Genomic DNA, 7,938 nt, shown 5'->3' on the forward strand with positions numbered 1-7,938 from the left:
ACTTGGAGTGCAGAATCTAGCCCCAAAGTGGGTTTCCACAGCATTTTCCACATAAAAAAATATTCTCCGAGGCCCACTAACCACTTTCAAGACTGACAGGCCACCAGCTGTGTTAAGACAACATGCATGTGTTTCTTAAATACAATGGAAAACAAAACAAAGGAAGCTTACTTGTTAAACCTTTCAGTTATCACAGGTAGGGGCTGATTTGCAAAATCAAAGTCATACCACCTGACCTTAGTCTTTGCATTTGGGTTGGTACTAGGTACTAATAAGTTTAATTTGCAGGCATCAATTCAAAGACAAGATCTAAGGACTGCCTGTTGCATGCAGCATTACAACTTCAGCTCCTACAGTATATAAGATTCTGTAATTTTATCACATGCAGCTGCTCAAGCAATAATCCAAGAGGGGTTAGAAAGGTTTTATGACTCAATCTTTGCAGAGTACTTTGGTTCTGCTGTGAGATTCAGTACAGACTGATGACTGACGGGGGAGTTCAAGGAGCAGAAAGGTAATGGTGCAGTTAGCTTCTAGAAACACAGCTATGGCCATCAGCTTGTTTTGGCTTTATCACCATTATCTCTATTCACCAGGCTGTGGATACAACTCTGAGGTTTAGCTCAGCTTCAACAGGCTCCTGCCTCCTCCCTGATGTGCACATCTTCTGTATCTCTCAATATGTGTTTATACAGCTCCTTGCACAATGGGACCACTGAGTTACAATAACAAGTGATAACAAGTAGCCTAAACTAACTTCTATCAGGAGGCAGTGCATCAGCGGTAATGTTGGATTCTGCTGTATGTGACTACTGGATGCAAAGACCTTAGCTTGTTATACTCCATAGTCACGCTCTGTGGGGGACGATACCTGCTTTGCCATTTGCACATCATTACAGGTACTGCCATGAATTCTGGAGCACAGAACATAAACAATTCCTTAACATTAAGCCAGATATTTTACTTGCAATTTTTCCAAAGCAAAGGTGGTACTGACAAGAATGCAAAGACTCTGCAACCAGTAAGTGACAAGACACAACCTCCACTTAAATATGCTTCATAATAATTTATGAAGTGTGCTTCAACAGCATAATGAAATATATTGCATCATTGCTCACATCATTGTCCTCGTAACAGGAGTATTGCCAAAAATTACAGGTATAATGGGGTAACAGTAGTCGAGCTTACTCTGCCGCTTACAGATAATCAAAATCAAAGTGAGTATAACCTCAATTTCCAGTGCAGAAGCTGAGTAACAACATAGGCAGGCAGGAAATGTATTGTCTCTGATGTAATATTGGACAACTAGATACAGTCTCAATAGTTCATTCCTTCCTCAGAAACATACAGGATGGATGGATGGGCTTTCTTGTGCAAAACTCTTAATCACACTCCTCTACTAGCCTTCCTTCTTTTCTCTGTACTTCTGTCTTGTCTGTTTTCCCAGGGACTCTTCGGAGCAGTCATGACTTGCTACCATTATTCATACCTGTCCTCTCTGCATCCTGACTCAGAACAAAGTACCTAAATGTGATGGTAGTAGACAGACCATGGGAAGTGCAAACAGGATCTTGTCTTACCTCACAAGAGGATTAAGTGGCACCATATCATGAACTCACAAGGCCATAATATTGTTTTGTTTCAGAGCATTTTTGTACCAGAGAATTACTTACAAATTCTCGGAGAGACTGCTCACACTTTGGTACTTTGTTTTAAAAGGTAACACAGACCAACTTTCCTGGATGCCCAGCAGACCAGTTCTACATGTGATAACTGCCTTGTGGATACCTCCTGCCTGCACACAGATAACCACCTTAAGGTACCCACAGTGGCTCCTTACATGGAAAGCAAATCACAGACACAATGAGGTCAGCTCATAAACCAACCTAAAGTTATTCTTGTTTGTTAAAGACTCTCCTGAGGTTCACAGGCAACTTCAGGATAAGGCTAACCTATTTAAGTCACGGTTGTCTACAGGTACAAGAGCAACTCCTCATCTCTTTTCATATCCAGTATTCAGAAAAGGTACTGCCATTTTGTTATTACATATACTGGAATTAATGAACATTAGAAAACCCACTGTGTAGACTGTGCAATGTTTTTCTGTTTGCAGTGGTTTTCCTATGTGTTTCTTGGAGGCGACACTGAATCCCTAGAGTTGCAGCCCAATCTGATCTCATAAACACACCAGCGTACCTTTACCGGAGTCTGCAGTGCCCCAGTATTGGAAGCCTAAACTAGAGAAGAACAGGGTGAGTCTCACAGCACACAGAAGTATCTATAAATCACTCATCACACTGTTGGCACTATGCAAATAATGCAATTACATTTCTCTTTGTCTGTGGTAGCTATGTGGTAACAGTTGGCAAAGACTGACATTTTAACAGCTTCTTTGGTATTGCATCCTTACCTGCCTCTCAATTTTCTAAGAAACAGATGCATTCCGAGAGCTGATGTAGAGAACTAAATTAAGTCTTGGTGAGTGGCAAACAGCATTTGAAAGTATTTACTTTTCCATGTTTCACTGGCACATTTCTCCACTCCAGCTCTGACATCCCCTTTAAAATAAAACAGCAGGCTGTGTGTATGTGAATGTGCTGCAGTGCAACCTTCACTTTTGCAAGTTCAGGCAAAGGGGAGAGACACACCTTGCTAGAAAGGCTCAAAGCATGAGAATGAGGTCCCAGTCTCCGTCATGCCTGCAAGTCTGGGCAGAGCACCGTGAGTGGCTCTGACCTGACTGTTATGACATGCTTGGCTGCTGCTAGATATTTTAATTCCAAAGTTCATGAGCTTATCTATGGTTCAGAGCCAAAATGAGGAAAAGGCATGGAAACAAAACACTGAACCTTCCACTTTGGGCCTAGTGACCAACAGAGGCTTCAGGAAGACTGGAAGTGGGAGGAGAGAAAAGAAACTATTCCCAAAACAGAGTGAAAAAGCAGATCATTATTGGCATAATGAAACACTGGCCACAAAACACCGGGCCTGTAGGCAATTTTTGAGATAAGCTTGTTGTCTTGTATGGTGGGCTAAAGCAAGTCCATACTGCCCATGTCTGTATGAAACATGGCAAAGTCCAAGACAAGGAGGATAACTCCTTTCTGCCACTGTTGCAAGCCGGTGTCTGTTTCCAGTCACATTTTCAAAAAGGATACTGGGAAATACAAGGAAAAGAATCTAAAATAATGTCTGACATATGGAAAATCTGCTTCTCAGGAAGGACTGAAGCTGAGGGGTTTTTAACTTAACAAAGAGAAATATAAGAGGCAAATTAATTTTAACTATGTCCACAGAAGGAAGATTCTTGATAACTCTTTTTAGCAGGCAAGGATGTGGGACCACCTACCTTCTTGGCAACAGATGGATCCTTTCCCTTTCTTCCATCCAAAGTCCCTGTTCTTACCCCCATGTCACCCCTTCAGCTGTATGACCCAACTGTATATGGGGCTGAAAGTTAGATCAATAAATAGATCTAGGTTGAGAACAGTCCTGCAAAGGAAAACCTGAACTGATATAGTGTCTAGCCCTGAACAACTGTTGGCCATTTGAAAGACAACAGAGATGCAGAAAAGGTGCTGAGAGCAGACTGAGCACAAAAACTCCCCAAGCCAGTATTGCTGCCAAGGAAAAGGTACACAAGCCACATAGTAAGGTCTGAACCCAGGCAGTGCTTGGATCCTGAATGCAGATTCAGACTAGAAAGAAGTTTCATTTTCTGAATTGTAATTATTTCTCTTTTAATACTAAAGACAAATAAGTCAAAGGATGTTGTGGATTCTCTGTGCTTTGAATCATTACTCAAGGTAGGATGTCTCTAAAGACATCCTCCATCTCAATCAGAACAGGAGGTCAGATTGTGAAGTGGAATGTGATGGTATTTGCTATCAAGGTCAGGCTAGGGGATCCAGTGCTCCTTTCTGATGGAAGCCTGAAGCAGTGGAGTTTGGAGCTAGTAATACCATCAAGCTGACAATTGCCAGTGGAACCAGAACAATTTTGTCTGGACGAAGACCCATTTCATCATATTTAGCTGATACATTGGCATCATTTATTTGATTGGTTTTACTTGGCAAGTTTACTGCATTAAATAAAATCTAAGTGTATAAATATATCATCTATTTATCTACCTATTGATCCACCTCTTTACATCTATACGCCATGATTCATGTATGACCTTGCTTTGCTGAAATGAAAGGCATACCTCATTCTCTTCAGGGCCAGGATTAACATCTTTGTGTGACCTGATCCACACCATACCTATCTTACTGGTTCTAGTGCTTAAATTTATTTTTTTAGCTTAGGAGTTTGTTTCCCCTTGGAAAATCTATCTCCTCACTTCTACCATATGTGCCTGAAAGGCAAGATTTCTTATAAAAAGTGTGAAGCGCCTCCACCAACCTATGATACTTCTGCTGACAGTGACCTTTCCCCTTGTTCTGTAGGTAGTAGTATAGGTCCGGAAGCACATTCCTGTGATGAATTTGTGAGTCGGCCTTGATTTGCTATCCAAACCCGATACTATTACACTACAAGGCAATTTGTTAAACCCCCTGATGAAGAGGTAGCCCTCCAGGATGCTGTGGGTTTGCAGTACAGTTCTGAACAACACTGCCCAGAAACTTCATGGGGAGGAGGACCCTGGCATGCAGGCAGCCCCAGCACTCAGTGTGAGTCACCTCTGGAGATGAGAAACATTAATGTTACAGGAAGAGTTTTCTTGGTCAAAACAGGTATTGACATAAAAGTTAAGGAAGGAACAGCCTCAAAAAAAAAAAAAAAAGAATATGAGAAAAAAACCCTGACGTCAGTAAAGCCAGACTGCTCTGTACTTCTCTTTGCCCAGGTGAGGATTGATATTTCACAGACTTCTGGCCATCAGGGCTTAACTCTGAGGAGCTGCTCTCAGGAGAGCAAAATTTGCTAGTCCATTTTTCCAATGCAAGCTTGATGACTGCAAAAGGATTTGTGGGAGGCTATGAGAAATGTTCTCCACTACTAACCCTTCCTTCTGCCACATGATACAGTGTGTGCTCACCTTGGCTGCCTGCTGCCAGATGATGCTCCCTTTGATCCAGCAAAAAGTGAATATGTCAGGAGATGAGTCACTCCACCTCCCTGGCTGACCCTCTCCAGCCTGGGGGTATACGGAAACTGCCCGCTGAGGTGATGAAACAGGTAATTTAGGGAGCAGTAGGTCAAAATCATGTCCCGTTTTTCCCAGCTGGCTGTGCCAGACGGGGGAATAAAATGAACCAATTCTTAAGTCTTTTTTCACCTCTGAATATGGCACTAAGGGCTTTGTAGAGCAGTCTCAGCAGCCTCGGGCAATGCAGGCTATAAAGAAGAGCACTTCCACTGCTACTCCAAGTGCCCACAGTTTGAAGGGGCTGATTCAAAGCTGATTGAAGTTGATGCATATTTCACTCCAGCAGATGCTGGATCACTCCTGGTCAACCATGTGGGCAGTCTGTTACTGGGAGGTTGAGTGCAAAGGGAGATTTTTTGTAGGATTAGATGATCAGGTGAGTCTAGATTATGTCTGCTTGTACACCAATAACGAAAGGATGTCACTGGCCCTGTTTGTTCTGCATATGTTTGCATTGCAGCTACTCTCTGCTAAGGTATTCTGATCTTTGATCATGTGCACAGACAATTACAATGCAAACTGTATGCTCACGTGGACAGCTAGCAACAGAAAACAGTTACTGGCCATGTCAAACTCTCTCAGTAAACTGGACTGTGAAAGACCAGACAAGGAGGTTCTCAGATCTGTGTGACAGTCGCTGAATCTTCAAAGAAATATGTTAGAGAGATGAATCTATTTTACATCTGCTTTAGGCACTAAAACATGTTATTTTGGTTTTAAAGCTAAACAAGCGCTTAACAATCTAAACTCAACTTGCCTTTTGCTCCACAGATGCAGAGATAAAAACAATTTCCTTGCAGGAACAGATAAATGACTGAGCACTCTTTAAATTGTGCCTACAATGTTCCTGCGCAATGTGTTGTTGTGTAACTCAAATCCAAACTTTGTACTGCTATTAACAGCACACTTGCCACACTCACAACATGGGAAAACCATGCTGACACTAGTTTCAGTGTTTGAATGATGAAGCACATAGGAAGGAAGCATGGTACACCCAACAGCAAAGTAAAAATTACTGTAGTGCAACTGAATATAAAAACACCACTCTCTTGTAATGTGAAGGCTACTTATATCATGACTATTTGTGTAATGTAAGACCTGTGTATTGAAAGCTACTTGCAATTTTTATGAGTGGCACAGACAAGGTGTTCAGCATTCAAGGGAATTCTTGCATATCCTACATGCCACGCTACATAAAGCAATCAGAAGGTGAAACTAAATTCACCATATGGCAGATGGAAACATATTCAAATATACAACCACGTAACTCCTTAGAAATGGCTTACTCACATTGCATCAACAGTGTTGTTGTTGGGGTGGTCTAAGGAGTTAACAGGAATTTTTGTAGTTATGGTACCCATTGGAGGAGATCTTGGAGCTGCAGGCACTCTTCTGCCTGTCCTGCTGCATCCCAGGAGGTTCTTTTTAAGACCTACAACTGTGAAATATATTTCTCAAATATGCAGCCCGTGTTTCCAGGTCCCACCCCAAACCTCGCACTTCAGCTGAGAGGCACCTGCTGCATCCTGAGTATTTGTGGTCTCCTACAGCGTGTTGCAACTGCTGAAGCTGTGAACTACCATTCTCAGGAGTGAAACACCTGTGGTTAGCCAGACAACCCCACATCATGCTGAGCTTTATGCAAATGTTAAGGTGGCAGTAAAGAATGAATATATTTTACTAAGAATGCCAGGTTAATGAACAGGTACAAAACCTAGAAGGAGATAAAAAGAAGTAAGGCAAACACCACCCCCTACAGTAACTTCTGTTCTTTCTCTCAAAGAGTGTTTTCTTCTGCTCATTCCCACAAAATCCTGCTAGGACACCTACAGTACTCTCAAGGCTGAGTCTTGTTCCTGATGACCTCTTGTAGGTTTGCTTGCCATCTTATCCATGTTTCTCTGGGGGAGTTCACTCAGATTCAAACTCTCAGAAGGTCTTTATGTTATTTATAAACTTGATAGCTGACTGGGATAACAGTTTTTCCTACTTTTACTAAAGACTACCTGCTGCAGCCTGAATTTTTGATACTGATATCCTAAGGCATGGCTAGAGGGAGTCTTAATATAGCTAAATGGAAAACTAAACTCTCCAGCAAATGGGAAAGCAAGGCCTAAGGACAAGCCTGGCTGCAAAAGGCTGTGAACTGCCCATCAATGGCGCAATGCAAACTGTCAGGGCAGGGTCCTGATCCACATACTGAATGTTTGAGCATTAAAGACAAAAGTAACAACGTCATTTCAGAGAAGTAGTCCAAAGGAAAATAGTTTCTCATTATTACTCCTTGAAAAATGAACATGACAATAGCTAAACAGCTGTGAACTGACTGTAGGTTTGGATCATACAATCATTGAACCTGGTTTGATGTGATGGGGGAACCGTGCCATTCTTCCCACACACAGTAGAGAGCTGAACCACCTAGCCATTTCAGAAATGGTCTTCTCTGTGAGAGGGCAATGTTACCAGTTTATTTCCATTTTGTTTGATGAATTTCTATAACAAATTCTTGAAGCAGGAGGCAGCATCTCAGTACCAAGAATGGACTTGCTCAGTTTTAAAACAATGATCTGCCAGGACTCTGAATTTATGATGTAAGGGGTTTGCTTTTGCAAAGTCATGTGATGATTTCTATGTCCTCTCCATGACTGCACAAGTCCTAGTCCTGCACATGGTACGGCAGCAGACCACTCAAGTACATTTTCTGTTTTCTGGCTGGCAAGGACAGGGCCTGATGCAAGCCCTCCTGAGAAGCCTTCCACCAAATTGCTCTGTCACTGAAGTCCAGTGAG

This window comes from Harpia harpyja, chromosome Z (genome assembly GCF_026419915.1).
Source record: "Harpia harpyja isolate bHarHar1 chromosome Z, bHarHar1 primary haplotype, whole genome shotgun sequence".
In the NCBI taxonomy this organism is placed as follows: domain Eukaryota; kingdom Metazoa; phylum Chordata; class Aves; order Accipitriformes; family Accipitridae; genus Harpia; species Harpia harpyja.